A 19,974-nucleotide genomic window follows, 5' to 3' on the forward strand; every position below is an offset into this window, starting at 1 on the left:
CATCTCCATTCCCACCACTCGGCCTATCTGATCTGGGACTGCAGTGACTTCCTAACTGGTCTCCCTATGTGCATAAACCTCATGACTCTGGGCAGCACCCAGATGGTCCCCAGCAGTCTGACCTCTCCCCAGGCCTCCGGCTTCAGCTCCCTGTATGTCCCCCCACCCCCATCGCCCACAACACCACCTAGGCACTTCCATGGTCCCAAACCATCAATTCTTCCCCAAACTTGTCTACCTAAAAATCTCTCCCCATCAGGCACCAGATAGCTCCATTTCTTCCTTCAAAGTCAGCCCAGCATTGCAACTTTTTCAGGAAGCGTGAATGCCACACACAGTGCCTCCTGAACTCCCCAGTCTGTATCCTTGCCCCAGCACCTTTTTCTCTCTATCATAGAACTACCACATTACACTATAATTTACCACATACACGACTGGAGCCTTGCCTGGGAGCTCTTCCCGAACAAGGAGTAGGTTATATTTATCTCTGTATTTCCTTAACTCTTAATGGGTGAGGCACACCAAAGGCACTAATTGGCAGTTAGGCAAGTGCATTTAAAAACACACTGGTTAAAAAAAAACAAAAAACAAAAAAACACACTGGTTGGTGGGGCTCCTGGGTGGCTCAGTGGTTAAGCATCTGCCTTCAGCTCAGGTCGTGATCCCGGGGTCCTCTGATCAAGTCCCGCATTGGGCGCCCCTCAGGGAGCCTGCTTCTCCCTCTGCCTATGTCTCTGCCTCTCTCTGTGTCTCTCATGAATGAATAAATAAATAAATTAATAATAATAATAATAAGTAATATATAATAATAAATAATATATAAATAATAAATAATTACATCTTTAAAATACACACACACACACACACACACACTGGCTGGGAAGGAAGAGAGATGAATGTCTTTATAAAGAGACCACACAAGGGAGATTCTATGATGGGACCAGTTCTGTCTCTTGATCTGAGTGGTGGGTATGCAAATACACACATTGTAAAGGACATATGACTATGCACACACATTGTAGCAACGTCAATGTCCGGGTTATAAGATCTATCTATCAGGGTGGGGGGCTACTCAATGAAGGCTACCAGGGATCTCTCTACTATTTTTGCAACTTTCTCTTTTGTTCATCTGTGGAGGCTGAACGAGGTCACATGGGATAAAACCCCTGGGGAAAATCTAGAACTTCAGTTACACTATCTGACCAGACTGAAAGATGCTCTAATGAGAGGAAGACACCCACACGCCTGGCCCAGGACTTCAAGAAGCCATGGGACCTAAAAATTTGCGTCCGTGTCCTTAGCAACTTGGGATCTTTCACAAGCTGGAGATGTTGAAAAGCCAGGCTTCCAGTAAACCAACATCTTTTTTTTTCTTAATATTTTATTTATTCATGAGAGACAAAGAGAAAGAGAGGCAGAGACATAGAGGGAGAAGCAGGTTCCCTGCAGGGATCCTGATGTAGGACTCGATCCCAGGACCCCAGGATCACACCCTGAGCCAAAGACAGAGACACTCAACTGCTGAGCCACCCAGGAGTCCCTTCAAAAGCTTAAAGCTTCTACAAACCCAAGGTCTCTCCAATCCTCAGTACCCTAGTAACCAGAGTAGGCTAACAACCTGATGAATTTCAGAGCCTAGAGCCCTAGGAGCCTGGGGCCCCAAATAACCGATGACTCTAATAACTTTGGGGCCTTTGAGAACCTTGAAGCCTTTCATAAACTGCAAAATTGAATAACCTGGGGCTTTTAACAACCCAAGACCTATAATAAACTGAGACTCTTAGCAACCCAGGTCTCCTAGCAACCTGAGGACTCTAATTATCAGAGACTCCTAGCAACCAGGGATATTGCACAACCTGGAGCCCCAGCACACATGTAACCCTGCACCAGACTGCCTCCCATTCTGCAGGGACAGCACACCGAATCTTGGGAGGTAATAGGACCTAAGAAACAGAGGTAGACTTGGGAACCCATGTGTTCTGTGTTCTGATTTTACCACTCATCAACTATACAGCCTATGGCTTAACCTCCCTATCAGTTTTCCTACATAGAAGATGAGGATGATTATATCTTGCTCATGAAACTATTGTGAGAATCAGGTAGGAAGGCTTAGCATCTTATCTTAACAGCTATACATATGCATGTTGCCACTTCTGATGGCACCCTCTCCCCTCCCATCCCAGGACTCATCATATTCCATTGGTTCTGCTTCCAAAACATCTTTCCCATCTATTCCAGCTCTGTCACCACCACCAAAGTCATAGGACCTCCCGTTGTCTTTGCTGCCAATAGTTATCTCTCCAATACACAAGGGCTATCATGTCACTTTTGCCTGCAGGCTTCCACTGGCGCCCTTGCTCTTGGAGTCCAGTTCAAACTCTTTGGCGTGGTACCTAAAGTCTTCATGATCTGGCTCTCTCTTCCCAGCTTCATCTTCAATCACCCTTCCAGCACCACTTCCCTTATTCACTCTTAAAACAACCCTGAGAGGTGGGGATTGGTCATTTCTGCTTCACAGATACAGAAAATGGGAATGAAAGAAGCTTACCCAAGCACATACAGCCTTGAAGCAGTGACCTGAAAGCCAGGTCTGACTCCAAAACCCACATTTTTTTTTTCAAAACCCACATTCTTTAACTGCAAAGCCATCATCGCCTACTGGAAGCTTCCAAAAGTGTAATTTTCTGGTTACTCTCCTAATAAACCAACTTTGGTCTTGTCCCAAAGCCCCCTTCCTCCCTTTTCTGCAGGGGCAACTGGATGACTTTCAGCTTTAGTGGAATGCAAGGATTTACACCAGGGGGCGCTATCCTTGCACACGAAAGCTGTAAAAGGACATTACACACTCACTCTTGAGACCACACCCAGTGATGCCTAACCTGTGCCCTGTCTCATTTGGCCATATGGCTCGTGGTGTAATTTTAAGATAAATGGTTAGAAACCTGCCTCCGTGTTGCTGCTTCTCAAAAAGGCCCAGTTGTTAACATGCTCATGGCCTTAAAAAAAAATCATTTTTATTAACATTCTTCTTGTCAATGAAACAGGTTAATTTGAGTTTTAAGAATATACATATTCCTCCATACAACTCAATATAGCTACTCACATTTTTAATTAAAATTAATTCAACCTATAAACACCTTTATTGCCATGTTCAAGTCTCAAGACTGGGGTGGGAGGAGGTTGATAAGGGCAGCAAGGAGAATGCTCCTTATTGGAGCAGAGTGACATTCTCATTTTATCAATGTGAAGACAGCACTCTCCGAAGGGAAAGCTAATTGCTCCAGAGCCCACAGCAAGTAAGAGTTGGGTCAGAGACCAGATCTAACTTTCCATAACATAACTTCACAGTAATATACTCCTTTGTAAATGATGAAGAATACACAAGAGGAGTCTCTTGACATTATTGCTCATGAACCCAGAGCACAAACTGAAGTACAGTTAGCCTGAGTATCGTATGGGAGTGGGGGTGGGGGGCTTTTTGTGATGTGTGGAAGAGATACCATGTTTGGTTCAATGGGTGTGTTCAACCACCTGAACATCTACATCTTCATCTGGCAGATGGTGATAATAATGTGCACCTCTCAGAAGATCTGGCTTTCATGCTGTGTTCCCTCTGGCACCCGCCCTGCATCTCTCTGAGAGCTATTCTCTCTGGGCTGAGGTCAGAGACCCCAGCAGAGCTCTTCCAAGGTGCTAAAAGGTTGGGTTGGGAGGAAAGATTTTGTCCCCTTAGCTCCCAAAACAATTTCTCTCCCAAATTGCAAGGGAAGAGCTGAAGCTGAAGTTCTTGCTATTCAGTGGGTGGCCCTCAAATGGGGGTGGTTTTGTCCCCCAGGAGACACTTAGTAATGGCTGAAGACATTTTTGATAATCACAACTGTGGAGAAGAATGCTACTGACATTTACTGAGAAGTCAGGGATGCTGCTCAACATCTTACAATGCACAAGGCAGCCCCCTAAAACAAAGAATTATTCAGCCCAAAATGTCAATAGTGCTGAGGTCAAAATACCCTTATGTACAGCATAGAGTAGTCTCGGTCTGGTTCTCCCTGAGCTCTCATCTTCTGTGTGATTCTGGACAAGCCATCTCATTCCCTAGGCTGCACTTTCCTGATCTGTGAAATAAGATACTTTGGTTTGGTTTGATGATCCACATGACCCCTCATAACATTATCATCCTCCAGCTATGCTTCCTAATCACCCACCTGGTGACCGGGCCTCTAGTATTTTGAGTCTCCATAAGCAAAAAGGAGAGCATCCTCATCTCCATTTCTTCAACTATATTATAGGGATAATTATTCCAACGTCACCATTCCTACATTGGTGTGGGGAGAAAAGGGGAATAACCTTACATATAGTTGGTGCCTAACAAACATTTGTGTTTAAAAAAATAAATATCATGATGGATCAGCAGGGGGAAAAGTTCAAGGGAACTGTGATTTACTAAAACTGTCCTCATTCAGCAGCCTCCAGGCTAGAGGGACCTTTGGGACAAGAAAATAATATTTTTTTGAAACTTTCCAAGAGACAACTATGGATCTTGGTTTTGTAGGCAGCCTCATGAGATGGAAAGATCTTGGGCTTTGGAGGAACACAGGTCTGAATTTAGGGCTCTGACCCATCCTAAGAGAAACATTTCTGTCAGAAAGGAAAAAAGTTTTCAATGGAAGAATCATTTCAACTGCTCCATCTATATGGAGTGGAGGTTACAAAGCTTTGATGTCAAATCTGACCTGAATTTAAGCCCCTCCTGTGCCAGTCGCAACTGAGTGACCTAATTGCCAGTAAGGATGATAATAATGCAAATTATTAGGAGCCTTGTAAATTTCACATGAGAGAAAGCATCCAGTAAGTGCTTAATAAACGTTACTTCTTGTTATTACATGCTAAGCAGTCATGGATCCCAGTCAATGTATTCCCTGTCTGGGTTCACTTACATTCTCATTTAAGATTTTAATGAGAAATCACAAACATTGTCAAATCCTCTATGGCTCCATGAGAAAGATCTTTGGTGGCCTGTGCTATGCTCTCACACACACACACACACACACACACACACACACTCATACCCACTTACATCAGAAAATCTAACATTGGACATTTAATCAGGGTGAAGAACTGAAGGATGGAACATATATCCTTGTGATTTTTATACCCCATACTCCACTATTTCTCCCTCCCTCTGCCACATGCCCAAGAACCTTCAAGTCAGAGAGGTTAAGATGACTACTCTTGACTATTTAAAGTGGGGTTGGGGGATCCCTGGGTGGCTCAGCGGTTTGGCGCCTGCCTTTGCCCCAGGGCATGATCCTAGAGTCCTGGGGATTGAGTCCCACGTCGGGCTCCCTGCATGGAGCCTGCTTCTCCCTCTGCCTGTGTCTCTGTCTCTGTGTGTGTGTGTCTCTTATGAATAAATAAATAAAATCTTTAAAAAAAATAAAAATAATAAATAAATAAAGTGGGGTTGGGGGGAGGTGACTGAGTGGCCTAGTTGGGTAAGCAGTTAAGCATCTTCCTTCAGGTCGGGTCATGGTCCTAGGATGGAGCCTCATATTAGGCTCCCTTCTCAGCAGGGAGGCTGCTTCTTCCTCTCCTTCAGCTGTTCCCCCTGCTTGTGCTCTCTCTCTCTGTCAAATAAATAAAATCTTTTTTAAAAGATGAATAAATAAAGTGGGGAAGGCATCCAATGAGCACTGAGTAATGTACAGAATTGTTGAATCATTATATTGTACATTTGAAATGAATTACACTTGTATAAAAGAAGAAGGGAGGCATTGTCCTACCCCTGAGCCTTAGGAAAGAAAGCAATCCTGTAAAACAGACTCTGTCCCATGGTTAAGTCAAAACCATCTTCTACTGATTAAGGGTCAACAAGGATGTAGATAACTTAAGCTGCACAGGGACTTAATGTTGTGAAATGCCAAGTCCTGTGGCTAAACATCAAAAACCCAACATCCAGGGGTGCCTGGATGGTGACATTTATTGAACATCTGACCCTTGGTTTCAACTCAGATCATGATCTCAGGGTTGTGGGATCGAGCACCATGTCAGGCTCTGCACTCAAGGTGGAGTCTGCTTGGGATTCTCTCTCTTCCTCTGCTCCTCTTACTCGTGCTCTTGCTCTCTCTCTAAAATAAATAGGTAAAATCTTTTTTTTAATATCCAAAATACAAGGAGACACAACACCCAAGGAATGATCAGAGCCTGCACCACTCCACTGGATCTAAAATCCAGTTCACCAGCATCTTGGGAAGGCTCCCATGTGGAGGGCAGCAACTGAGCTCAGACCCCACACTGCTTAAAACAGAGCCCTGCAAAAAAGCAGAGTCCATGGGGCTGAAGGGCACATCTGTGAACTCCCAGGTACATATATCTATTACTGGGAATGTAGAGAGAGTCAGGCTTGGCCAAAGAGCCAGACAGATGGGAAGACAGGACAGAGGCAATAGACAGAAAGGGACAGTGGACACCCCAAGAAAGAGACTCAGGCAGAAGCTATCCTGTTCTGGTTCCTTAAACATTCTTTTTTTTTTTTTTTAAGTAATCTCTATACCCCACATGGGGCTTGAATTCACAACCCCAAGATCAAGAGTCATGCTCTACCAACTGAGCCACACAGGTACCCATGGTTCCTAAAACATTCTAAATAAGAAGTGCGGGCAGCCCAGGTGGCTCAGCGGTTTAGCACCACCTTCAGCCCAGGGCCTGATCCTGGGGACCCGGGATCGAGTCCTACGTCAGGCTCCCTGCATGGAGCCTGCTTCTCCCTCTGCCTGTGTCTCTGCCTCTGTGTGTGTGTGTGTGTGTGTGTCATGAATAAATAAAATCTTTAAAAAAAAATAAGAATGGAAGCTTGCCCCTCTCCTGATCAATCCTTTTTCCAGAGAAGGTAGCTTTAGTTATCACTCTCCTTCCTCATCAAAGGAAGCTGGTTTTTACAGAAGTAATGGTGTTATTCCAAAAGTTTTTATCGAATTATATCATCAGAAGAATTCAGCACCTGGCCTTAAGAGCACTCATTGACTTCTGGTCTAGGGCATGGGGTTGAGAACAAGCCAGGTCAGGGCTAAGGGCAGGGCTGGGTATGGGGAGAATTTCAGCTCCAGAGCTGACCTCTGAAGAAGGCAGCCCTAAGGGCTCAGTGCACTAAGGTCAAACAGTGAAGCAAGCTCAAGGGTAACAGTCGCAGATGTCAGGAGAGCTGCTCGGACTGGGGCAGTGGATCTAAGCAGCCAGCCAAAGGTAGGAGTACAAAAGTGGCCCTGAAAATCTGTCTATCTGAGCAAGACCTCACCAGCAAGCGGGTTGGGCAGACGACAAGTATCTGGCCCTATTTTCTTATTTCTCATTATCTTCTCACTGCCTCAAGTGCTGGTACATAACAGATGCTAGTTAAATGCATGCACAATAAATGAGTGTAAGACAAAGCCCCTGTAGGCGCTAGGTCCACTCACCCACCCCCTTCTTGCCTCCACCTGCCTGTAGGAATAAGAGTGGGTGCCACTGCCCTTTAAGTAACTTTCCATGGTAGTTTTTACTAAATCACTCATTCTAATTAGGTATCAAGCACAAAAATACACTGACAAGTTGCAATGGACAAGGATATTGTAGGAGAAATCTAATGGGAACATCCAATGAGAAGGTGGATCTGGTAGTTGAGCTCTGGGCCCAGTGTCTGGGAGAGGTAAAAGTGTCTGCTGCCAGAACAAGGACTGACAACAGGGACCTTTGGGGCTTGTCCTCACTGCTGCATGCCTGTGCCTCAGTTCTAGAAACAGCTGCTGTCCAGGGGGCACAGCTGAAACTGTGAGAAAATCTTAAGCAGGCTCCATGCCCAGTGTAGAGCCTGATGTGGGGCTCGTCTCACAACCCTGAGATCATGACCTGAGCCAAAATCAAGAGTTGGATGCTGAACCGACTGAGCCACCCAGGCACCCCTTGGGTGTGCTCCTTCTTAAGCATGGCTTCAGATCTCTAGCTCTTGTAGGAAGAAGTGCTCCATGAAATCTCCTAGGAGAGGAGCGGTTGTCAAATGATAGTCCATGAAGCCTGGAACACTCTACAGAGATGTCCCAGGAGGCTCTGCAGGGGAATAGGGGGCAGGGTTCTGCACATACCCACTTTTATAGGAACGGCTTCACTCCTGTCTACATAATATATTAAAATTCCACATAAGGATTTGTTTGAAGAAAAGTTCTGAAGCTAAAAAAGATTGACTTCTGTGGTAAATTAATTATTGGTCTCAGATCTTCGCTCCCCTGTGGAAACATTGTACATCCACACTCTTACCATGGCTTCATGATGGACAGAGTATACACCCTCAGCCCTTGACTCTGGGCTTACCTACACTTGGACCAATGGGTTGCTTACATGACACTAGCAAAGACTTGAAATGTGCTTGTGCCATTGGATCTACTCTCTAGAAATCCTTCCTTTTTCAATGAGAAAAATTTGCCCCAGTTAGCCACAAGCCCAAAGGAGTCATGTGGAATAGACCTGGACCCAATCTACAGCTTGGAGCCAGGTTGAGCTGAGCCCACTGTAGGTCAGCCAAACCCTAGCCAACATGCAGGCTTATAAGTCCAAAATAAATACTTCTTAGGAGCCTTTAATGTCTCAGAGTTGTTTGTAATACAGCAAATAACACACCACACAATGCCTTTTAAGAGCCCTTTCAGTGCCTCCATTTAAAGAAAGAGTCTGGTTACTTAAAGGAGGAGGAAAAGGAAAAAGGGGGAAAAAAAACACTTGACAGAAAGCTGCCCATTTCTACCACCTTGAAGAGCAGTTTCACAACATCTAGTAGAGCTGAAGGTGCAAATACATACCTTACCATTCAACTATTCCACCTCTAGCTGATTACATACCATAGAACAAGAGTCAGAAATTTTTTCCATAAAGGGCCAGCGAGTAAATATTTTAGGCTTTTTAGACTATGCAGCCTCTACCACAAATACTCCACTCTGCCATTTTTGCATGAAAGCAGTCTTAGACAATTTTTTAATGAATGCCTGTGGCTGTGTTCCAATAAAACTTTTTACAAATGCTGGAATTTGAATTTCATATAATTTTCATGTATCACAAAATAATCTTATTTTTTTAGCCATTAAAAATGTAAAAAACATCCATCCACGGTTGAATGAGTGAACAAAATATAAATACACCGGAATATTAGCCCTAAGTGGAAGCAAATTCTGACACAGGCTACAACATGGGTGAACCTTGAAAATATTATGCTAGGTAAAATAAGCCAAATACAAAACGACAAATACCGTATGATTCCCCTCACATGAGGTGCCCAGTGTAGTTGAGTTCACAGGCAGAAAGTAGATTGGTGGTGGGGGGAAAAGGAATAATTGTGTGAAGGGCACAGCTTCAGTTTGAGAAGGGGGAAATGTTCTGGAATTGGATAGCGGTGATTGTTACACAACAATGTAAATGTACCAAATGCCACTGAACTATACACCTGAAAATGGTAAAAATGGCAAATCCATGCTATGTATATTATACTACGGGTTTTTTCAATTAAAATTAAAAACCATCCTTAACGCATGGCCCCCTACAAAAACAGGTGGCAGCCAGATATGACCTATGGGGCATAATTGCCTAAGAGAACTTGCCTTAAAGAAACTCTCATGTATCCCAGGAGATAAATACAGGAGCACTGTCTGGGTTAGGAAAAAGAAAAAAAGGAAATATCCTAAATATTTATCAATAGGAAAATGGAGAAATACACTATAGTATAATTATTCAATGGAGAATCCAATGATAAGTGGAGTATGCTACTACCATTTATACATAAAATTTAAGACCCTACTGAATAATGCTATATTGTATTAATGGATACATAAATATGTAGTAACAGTGTAAAGACATACATAGGAATGATAAACAGTGGGTTCATGGTAATAGTTACCTCTAAGGAAGAGAGAGAAGAATGGAAGGGAGTGTGGGATATACAGGGAGCTTCAATTATATCAGTAATGTTTTACTTCTTTAAATGAGATCTGATACAAATATGACATAATGTTAAGATTTGATAAAGTTTAATGGTGGGTAAATAGATGATATTCATTATGCTCCTTTCTATTCTTGTCTAATCTTTGAAATATTTCACGATGAAAAAATTAATTCAGAAAAAACAAAGGAAGGAACAAATTAAAAGGAGAAAAAAAGGAAACCATTAATTTCAAAGCGTGCCAGTAGCTGCAAGAGGTAATCGGTCCACCTCACCTATCTTTCTGGGATTTCTCAGACTTCCTCAGCTCACCAGTCTAGAACTCAGCGGGGCAAACCTGCTGCCCGTGCCCATGTTCAGAACCTAAGGCTGGCTCTACCCCTCTGGTGTGTCACCCACTGATGGAGCCCAGACCACCCATACCTGAGAACCATGTTCCAGGCACAACCCATTTTCTGGAGGCAAGCCTGCCCACACCCATAAGGCACAAAAAGTCATTTTAGGGTCTCAGGACATTGTCTTGTGAAAACCCATATCTGCAGAGATGGAGAAAGATAAGCCAGCCTCCTCCTGGGGACTCACTGTCAATTCAACAAATATTTATTGACCTTAGTTCTTACCCATATTTAATGCTGTCAATTAGGATTAGGTTGGACTCTAAGTAACAGGAAACTCAACTACCAGTGACTTAAACAAGACAGAAGTTGATTGGTCTCATGTGAAATAAATCCAGAGGCAGATAACTCTGGGTAGTGTGAAGGCTCTCGCATTCCGAGGATGGGATTTCTCCTATTCCCAGGTGACAGCTTGAGCTCCAGATACCAGATCTGCCATCCAAGCAGCAAGATGGAAGAAAGGGAGAAGGACCAAATTCTTCCCTTTTAAAGGAGTCTTCCAGAAAGCATCCCATGATTTTTCCACTGCCATCTCATTAGCCAGAACATAGTCAAGTAGCCACACTTACTCCAAGGAAAGCTAGGAAATGTAGCCTTTTTTTTTTAAGATTTTATTTATTTATTCATGATAGACACCGAGAGAGAGAGAGGCAGAGACATAGGCAGAGGGATAAGCAGGCTCCATGTGGGGAGCCCGACATGGGACTCAATCCCGGGTCTCCAGGATCACACCCTGGGCCAAAGGCGACATTAAACTGCTGAGCCACCCAGGGATCCCGAAATGTAGCCTTTTTTTTTTTTTTGAGAAGCCATGAACCCAGTTCAAATCCAGGATCAAATATGCTCTCCACTGAGACAGTCTAGAGGAGGAATAGTCACTGAGCTTGAGGGTGGGAATCAGAGAGGAACCTGGCTCTTGATCCTGAGCCACAATAGACCTGCCCATCAGTCAAAAATGACCTAGCCAGTCTAGATGCTCCTCCTCCTGAGCAGGGGCAAAAATTGTTCTGGAGAAAGACACTGCACATTCTCTAACATGCCTCCAGCATGGAAAACGAAAGCTTGAGTGAAATTTCCAGAGAGGGTGAGGAGAGATGTCTCCTACTCAGCCACACAGGTCACCTCTTTGCAGTTTCAGCTGGAGCGGTAGCAAACCCCCACCCGTGAACATGCACACACGTGTATGTATACACACACACACACACACCACCACCACCACCACCACCTGATCTGGAATGCTGGAGTCTAGCCTCATGGGTGGACTGCTCAACCAAGGAAGACACAGATGCTTGACTAAAAGCATGTCCAAACCAGAAACCCAGTAGAAAGACATTGCATGCCTTGTATGCAGTATACAAGGCAAGTGTTGCTGAATCTTGTTCCCAGAGTCCCTGTGGCTGACACCCTAAAAATAAATAGGAAGTTGGTGACTCATCTGCCATTCTGAAATATTAACCCAACAGACCGGTAAGCCAGGGTCCTAGGCTCACACGGAGAGGGATTTTATCATAACTTCCTGAGGGTAGGAGTCAGCACTCACTCCTGCACTGGCATCCTGCCCCATTGTCATGTCCAAGGTAGAGCACTGAGGCAAGCAATACTCTGGGAATTCCTTAGTCTGCATCCTCTTCTCATTTCTTTCCTTACCAGCCACATGAGCTTGAGGACCTAGTGCCTTTTTAGTATGCTAGTATCCTCCTGGCTAAGTCTCGTTTTCCTTGTTTTAAAACAGGAATAGTGGTTGCTACTCATAGGGATCTCCCAGGCATGTTGTAAGGAGCCTATGGACTCCAGCGAGGTGGATGTGGGATGTGTTCCCCTTGGGAGAGGGCATGAGAGGTACACAAAGTCCCACCAGGTCAGGAGGGAATCACTAGTCCACCAATGGATCTGGGTTACCTGGAAAGACTGTATGAAACAGTCTTTCACAGAAAATCAGAACAAAGTTGTAAGGAGCCAAATAGGAAATCCCATTTGCAGGGGCACCTGGGTGGCTCAGTGGCTGATCGTCTGCCTTTGGCTCAGGTCATGATCCTGGGGTTCCACAGGAATTGCAGTTTTGAGTTCCACATCAGGCTCCCTGCAGGAAGCCTGCTTCTCCCTCTGCCTAAGCCTCTGCCTCTCTCTGTGTGTCTCTCATGAATGAATAAATAAAATCTTAAAAAAAAAAAAAAAAAAGGAAATCCCATTTGCAGAAGTAAATACAGCTGACCATCAACCAACATGGGGCTTTGGGGAGCCAATCCCCCACACAATCACAAATCCACATGTAACTTTCTGTTTCCCAAAAAGTTGACTACTAATAGCCTATCATTGACCAGAAGCCTTACCAATAATGTAAACTGCCAGTTTAGAATACACAGATGTATTCTATACTGTATTCTTACAGTAAACTAACCTAGAGAGAAGAAAATGTATTAAGAAAATCATAAGGAAGAGAAGATACAGTGCTGTACTATAAAAAATCTGCACATAGGTAGGCCTGTGCTGTTCAGACTGTATTGTTCAAAGGTCAACCATAATGAAAAGCAGAGAGAGAAATGGTAAAGGTGATGGAGTAAAACAGAAATCACTAAAAGAAAAAAAATCAAAGAAGCAAAATGAGAAGTCTGTGTTAACAGAATCTTGGTAATTAGGAGAGAAAGTCAGGGTAGCAGGTGGGGGGATAGGGCCATGTGCAGACATTCTGCAGAAACACAAGATCAGAGGGCTGCTCTAGAGCTGAATGAGGCGAGACAGATACTGGTGGTGTCCGGTGAGAAAGTATGAACATCGGAGCAGTGTTAAGTGTGGTTTCAGGAGCAAGGCAAGCCTCAGAGAGAATGGGAGGCGGGCTGTGGGGGAAGAATATGTTTTCCCAGCTAGCACCCTAATTCCAGAACTGGCCAAGCTAAAATAGCAAGAAAGTGCCCCCAGGGACGTAAGGTCTGGCTATTGTTCTCGAAACTGCCTCAAGACAGAGCAAACCTCAGCCTGCTGACCCAGGAAAAGGAGAGGGCTAGCCAAGGAAACAGCTGTATGTTTAGGAAGGACGGTAGGCAGCTGTGGCCAGCTGGAGCCCACTGCTGTGGCCAATTCCCACCCTAAGTAGCAGCATGGCCTCAGTGCTGAGGCTGGGGTGGAGGTGGTCACGGGGGTCACGAGGTGGGGGTCACCAGCAGATGGCCATTTGGCCATCACAGGAGAAATTGAAACAGGGCCAAAGAGGATGCTGTGGGGGAGCTATCATGTTGAGATCCAGAAAAGGCTCTGGAACAGACAATGGGCCAGAGGAAATATTGGTGGGAGCTTTGGAGGCAAAGAGAGTACAAGACAGCCACAGAAGTGAAAAGAAAGAACCTGGGGGAAGAAAGTGCAAATAGGGCCGAGGTTTAGACACCAGCCTTGGTAAACCTCATGGAGGTGCACCAAATGCGTACCACCCTAGGACAGGAATGGGCCAGTAGAGAAAACATAGGTCATTTGAGTACCTGCTGCCAAAGAAGAAATGCTGAGCATCCTCAATGTGCATGTGGTATTTCAAAGTGTACGGAGCTACAATTTTTTTGAGCACCTACTGGGTGTGAGGCAGTGAGCTCAGCACATTACATACATCTGTTCCCTTAATTTCCTCTTTCTCTGTCTCAATAAGAGCACTAAGATTTAAGTATAGTTAAGCAATTTGCCTAAGGCCACACAGCTAATAAGTTACAGAGTTGAGATCTGGATCCAGTTTGGCTTGACTCCAAAGCTCATGCTCATAATTGCTTTTCTTTCTATTTCTTAAGAAAAGATAATACTCTTTTAACACTTCCATTTCTCCTATCCTACAGGAAACCTGGAAGGGAGGGCTCTGCAAAGCTTCTCTAGAATGGGATGGGGCCCTGAGTCATCTGCTCTGGGTAATCATCCCTGCTTTCTCACTTCCCAGGCTGAATGAGGGGCTTCTTTTCCTTTCTCCTCTAACCCTTGTGTTTACTTCTGCCTTTGCATTGTATTAAAATCATTTGTTCATACATCTGTCTTTCCCATTAGGCCAGTGAGTGGCTGCAAGTTAGAATCTCCTTTAAAAATAACAATGCTGGGGTCCCACTCAAGACCAATTAAATCAGGATCTCTTTGGCTGGAGCTTTCAAAATCATATTTTTAAAAAAAAAAGAACATGCCTCATAGAATGATTCAAATGTGCCATCAGGTTGGAAAACTATTGTGGACTGTGAGTACTTCAAGGTCAAGGACCAAGTCATGGGAATCTGAATCCCCAGAACCCAACAGAGTCTGGTTAATAGTACGTGCTCAAGAATCCAGAAAGGAAAATCGGGGAAGTATTATGCATTAGGAGAAAAAAGGAATAAGGTGAGAGTGAGAAGCAGCAGACAATCTTTAAGACGCCAGGGGCAAAGGAGGAATCTGGATGGGACTGCATGATGGCAAGGTTGTCTTGCATAACAAATCTCTCGTTAAAGCTAATAGGAAGCTTCTATGCAGAATAAACAGCACCTGCTTCAGAGAGAAATGAGGTGAAGAGGAGTCATAACAGGAGTTTTCTGCCTGTGCAGCAACAATGGGCTCTGGGAGCCGGAGCCCTTGCTCTCCGCGAGGCAAGCGGAGGGCAAGCGCCCAAAAGGAAGAGAACAGAATCGTGATTTGGGGAATCACTGAAACATGTGAAAGATTATGACAAGGAAGATAAAACTCATGATTTAAAAATAAAATGGGAACACAAGAGAAAGCAAGCTTAAGAAAGAGAGTGGAGTGAATTTGTAAATCATCCATATGCATGTTTGCTCAAAACGCTATTGTTTTAGCAGTGGGGAAAGAATTAGAGGTAAATAAAATATGCAAATGCGTTTCATAATGAAAAATCCTATGATGAACAACTGAGATAATCATTATGAAGGCTCCCTGAAAAAATACGTGTTGTAGAAATGCGAGGTGGCATGATTCACATTCCAAGGAAGATGTGGCTGTGTGTGCTAAGAAAGTTGGCTCTCCAAGTTTTGGGCATTGGTTCACTAAGCAAAGGCCCCAGGTCCTCTAGTTCAGTTTCAGAGAGCATTAGAGACTTAGGCTTTCCAGATTTCGGTCTTGGAAAAGAACAGTGCTTGCCTGGTGTGTACACTAGGTCCCGTGGGGCCATCTCAAGTTGGAAAAATTAGGTTTAAGGCTCTAGCTATAATTCATAGAGCCATAAAGGAAGCAGAGTAGTTAGAAGGAGAGGAGGGAGATGCGCATCTAGCATCCACTAGGTTGCCTCCATGTGCCAGGCATTGGGCATATGGCATTTCATTTAACCATCAAAATAACTCTATGAGAGCCTGAGACTGGCCCAAGATCCTATGCGATGTTGGAGTTGCTCATGGCCCTCTTCTATTTTCACTCCATACTCTTTGCCTAGCATTGTATCCAGAACCATAATCTGAATAATGACAAATGAAAACACTCCAGTCTTCTCTGAGATTCAGTCATACCTAACGCCACTCAGAAATCTCAAACGGCCCTTGACCTCTTCAAGAGCAAAGCAGATGGCTTCAGCCTCCCCCTCCCTTCCCCACCACCCCATCAACCTCTTCTCCAAACTTGATCTTTTTCCGGTGTCTCCTGTACTGGTGATCCCTAGCCCCATGGAGGTGTGCAAACTTGAAACCCAGAAATCTCTCGTGACACCCTATCATCCCATATCCCTGTCCCATACCCCAGGTCCTAGTTATTTTACTTCCTAAACATCTCTTCACTGTGTCCCCTCCCCTAAATTTCCATCTCCCCGCCCTTCCCTGCCTAGACCAAATCGCCATCTTCTCTTGTCTTGTGTAATGTAATCACATTGGGTCTCTCTCCCCTTGCTACTCTGACTCCCTCCAATCAGCTCTCCACATAGAAGCCAAAAGGACTTCTTCAAAGTACAAATCTAATTGTTTCTCTGCTCCTATCCTATTCCAACCCCACCAGCTTTGAATAAACAATTGGATTAATTCACATTGCTCTTTATTTTTTTTAACATTTTATTTATTTATTCATGAGAGACAGAGAGAGAGACAGAGACAAAGGCAGAGGGAGAAGCAGGCTCCACGCAGGGAGCCCAACATGGGACTCGATCCCAGGACTCCAGGATCACGCCCTGGGCTGAAGCAGCACTAAACCGCTGAGCCCCCTGGGCTGCCCCACATTGCTCTTTAGATAAAGACCAAGATCCTTTGCATGGCCTACAAGGTCTGGCATGATTTGATCCCCTGCCTCATTGTCCCCTTTTCCTCCCTGTGTACCCTCCAGTCACACTGGCTTTGTCTCACCTCTTGTCCTTCTTCCAAAGGACCTTGAGTCTCTACTTCTCCACATCTGAACTCCTGCTTCTCCTTCAGATAGTAGATCCCTTTTTTTGGAAACTTTCCTTGACATCTTGATAGATCAGTATCCCTAATCATCTCTCATAAGATTCTATTTCTTGTCTTAAAATACTTTAAAAACTAAAAATTCTACATTTATTTAAGCAATCATTTGTTTGATATCTGTCTTTCCCCACTAGTCTATAATTCCATGAGGGCAGCAGTTGTGTGGTTTATCTCCAGCCTGTGTCCCCAGCACTTAGACAACAGTCAGACATAACAGGTGTCAGATGGAATTTGCAGAAGGAAGAGAGGCAAGCAGGTGGGAAAAGGTGATGGTTAGGGAGTGGCAATCGAGGGTCTGACTCCCTCTAGATCCCAGGATCTTTCCTGGCAACAAGGAAGAGAGGAAAGAAAAGGATGAGAGATTATAATATCTTTCCCCTATCTGGTCCAGATGAAGAGAGGCTGTTCTCTCAGAGACTGCAGATCAGTGCCTGCACTGACAATTCTATTGTCAATGGAATTTTGAAATTGGTCTTCCGGTGGTCATTTACCATTGGACTGTCAGGCTCTGCCTGCTTAAATGAAACTCTATGCTGTGACTGGATCCATGTGGAACCAAGAATTATTTGGGCTACACCTTTAATGGCTCTCCATTGTTCCCAGGATAAAGTCCTAACGTCTTAGCAAGATTTATGGGCCATTCTTGGATTTTTCTGATTCTCTTTCCAACCCTCTCTCCCATCACTGCTTCTTCTCATCTTAGATTCTAACCAAACATACCTTGTTCCTTCATATCCTGCCTTGAGACCTGTAGTTTACTTTCTGTGCTATTCCCCCCGACCTGTCTGCCTGACCATGTCCTGCTAGTGCTTTAAGACTCTGCCTGCCTCTCCTTATCTCCATCTCTTTGATCTCTTACTATTCCCACCTTTAACCTTGGGCTGGGCTTGTGATGGATAAAGGAAGGATCGATTTCACCTACTCTGTTTTTTCATTTTGTTTTGTTTTGTTTTTACCTCTACATCTGACCTGTGAATATTCTTATTAATCATCCACCCATGGCACTCTGCTGCTTCAAACATTTCAATGATATTTATTTGATCTCTGGATGAGAGAGGATTTTCTAAGCACAAAAGCAATGGAAGAAATCACTAAGGGAAAGAAAATCAATCCATTTGACTACATGAAATTTAAAACTCCTGGATGTCAGAAGCCATTCTAAACAAAACTAAAAGGCAAATGACAAGGCTGGGGAAAATAGATGCAATAAATATGACAAAGGGTTGTTATCCTCGATATATAAAGAGCTCATATAGGTCGATAAAAATATTAAAATCCCAGGAGAAAAGTGGGCAAACAACATGAATAAGTAAGTAGCTAATAAACACATGAAAAATGTTTAACTTCACCAGTAGTCAGGGAAATGCAAATTAACACAAGGCTGAGCCATGTTCGCCTATCAAATTAGGATAAAGTTAAAAGGCTGGTGAGAGTGCAGAGATCATCTGGTAGTTTTCTAAGAAAAAGTTAGAGCCTTTCAACTTTCAATAAATCCTTACCTCCCAGCGAAAGAATCCAGGATCTAGTCCTCACCTTGCTTTCCTGGTTTATCTCCCAACATCCCCCCACCACCCATCTGACGCTGGCAATAGTAATCTGAGCACAGTATGGAAGCCCTATACTGTGGGGCCTTCTCTGCCTCCACCTTTTCCCACCCACCCAATCTTCTCCCTGCTAACTACTACTTCTTGACAATTCTGACACATTTGCCACCTTTGGGAAACTTGTGAGATGGGTTAGGTTCCTCTGCACTGTGCTCTCGTTACACACATCCCCTCACATGGCACTTACTGCATTATATTGAAAATGACTCTTCATGGGTTTCTTTCCACCTTAGATTATATGCTCCTCAAGAGAGACATTATATTTTCATTCATTGCTATATCATGGAGATGCTCAACAGATGACTCTTGAACTAATCCATCATGTAATAAATTAATTATTCCATTTTGCCCCATAAATTTTTGCCACTAATCTGGTAAATGCACGCTTTACTTAAAACGGATCAAATTAAGTCATGTTGGATGGAAAGAATACCTCACCTGTGCCCCAGCCTTCATTTTAGTATCCATGTACTATCATCCCGTGGGTTGTAACCGATTAGTGAGCCATGAAATTAATTTATGGGTCACAACCATCATTTTTTAAGTGGAAAATATTAAAACTAGAAGAAAATGGGATGACACTGGTATCTGCTACTTCCTTCCCACTGCGGATTTCCCCACCTGCCACCCCCAGGCAGGCAGAGGTGGTTGGTTGAGAATCCAAGGAGGGGAGCTGAGGTTCCTGCTCTGATTCTTACTAACTCCAGGAAGTTAACTGATCTCTCTAGGCTGTGGTTTCCTAATCTGTGAAACAGGAATGATAAAAACACAGATGAGATGAAACAGCAAGGACCTAGTTATGCCACAAATTCTTAAAACTCTGTCCATTAGCTTTTCTAACATAGAGAGTGTTGAAATTGATCAGAAGCCTACCTGACCCAATCCCTCCAGCACTTTCTGTTCTGATGCCTCGCCCCTCTTCCTCCTTCCTAACCAGTTGACCATCTGGCTTTCTACCATGATTGAGTCATGAGCCCCTCAGACTCCTGGGGAAAACATGTATTCAGTGGCATCAGGCAAATTTATGGGCCCTGGAGACTAACATCACAGGGTATAAAGTAAATGACTTTCTAAATTGCAAATCTGACCTAGTCACCTCCTTGTTCAAAGCCTTCCTATGGTCCCTATTACCATCAGATACAGCTCTGGCTCCTCAGTATGACCTACAGGGTCCTCCATGATCTGACACCGTCCATTTCACACTCCAGCCTCCGCAATCACCTGCATTTCTCACATCAGCCATGCTCTCCCGGCCCTTCTCTGTGTTGTCCCGTCCACCCAGAACACCTCTCTGTCTCTTAGTCTTGACGGGGCAAGTGTTCCTCCCAGGTCTCTTCCCTTCCCTCCCACCTCCAATTTTAAGCTCTGCACTCTCCATCACCACACTGCACAGCCGAGGTTCAGTCAGCTGCTCATTTGTCTCTCTTGCTTCCTCAGGACAGGGATGGTGCCTTCTGTTCACAGCCCCAGCATCTAGGACATTTGCCCCCAGAGTGAACAGGACATGCTTGTGGGAGGGAAGGGATGAGAAGGGAGATGGAGGAGGGTAGAGAGGGGAAAGGAAGAAATAGATGGAAATTCTTCATTTGACACCTTCCCAAGATGTTCCAAGTCATAGAGCATCTCAGGGGCTTGGAGATGTAAGTCAT

The sequence above is a fragment of the Canis lupus genome, chromosome 9 (genome assembly GCF_011100685.1).
Source record: "Canis lupus familiaris isolate Mischka breed German Shepherd chromosome 9, alternate assembly UU_Cfam_GSD_1.0, whole genome shotgun sequence".
In the NCBI taxonomy this organism is placed as follows: domain Eukaryota; kingdom Metazoa; phylum Chordata; class Mammalia; order Carnivora; family Canidae; genus Canis; species Canis lupus.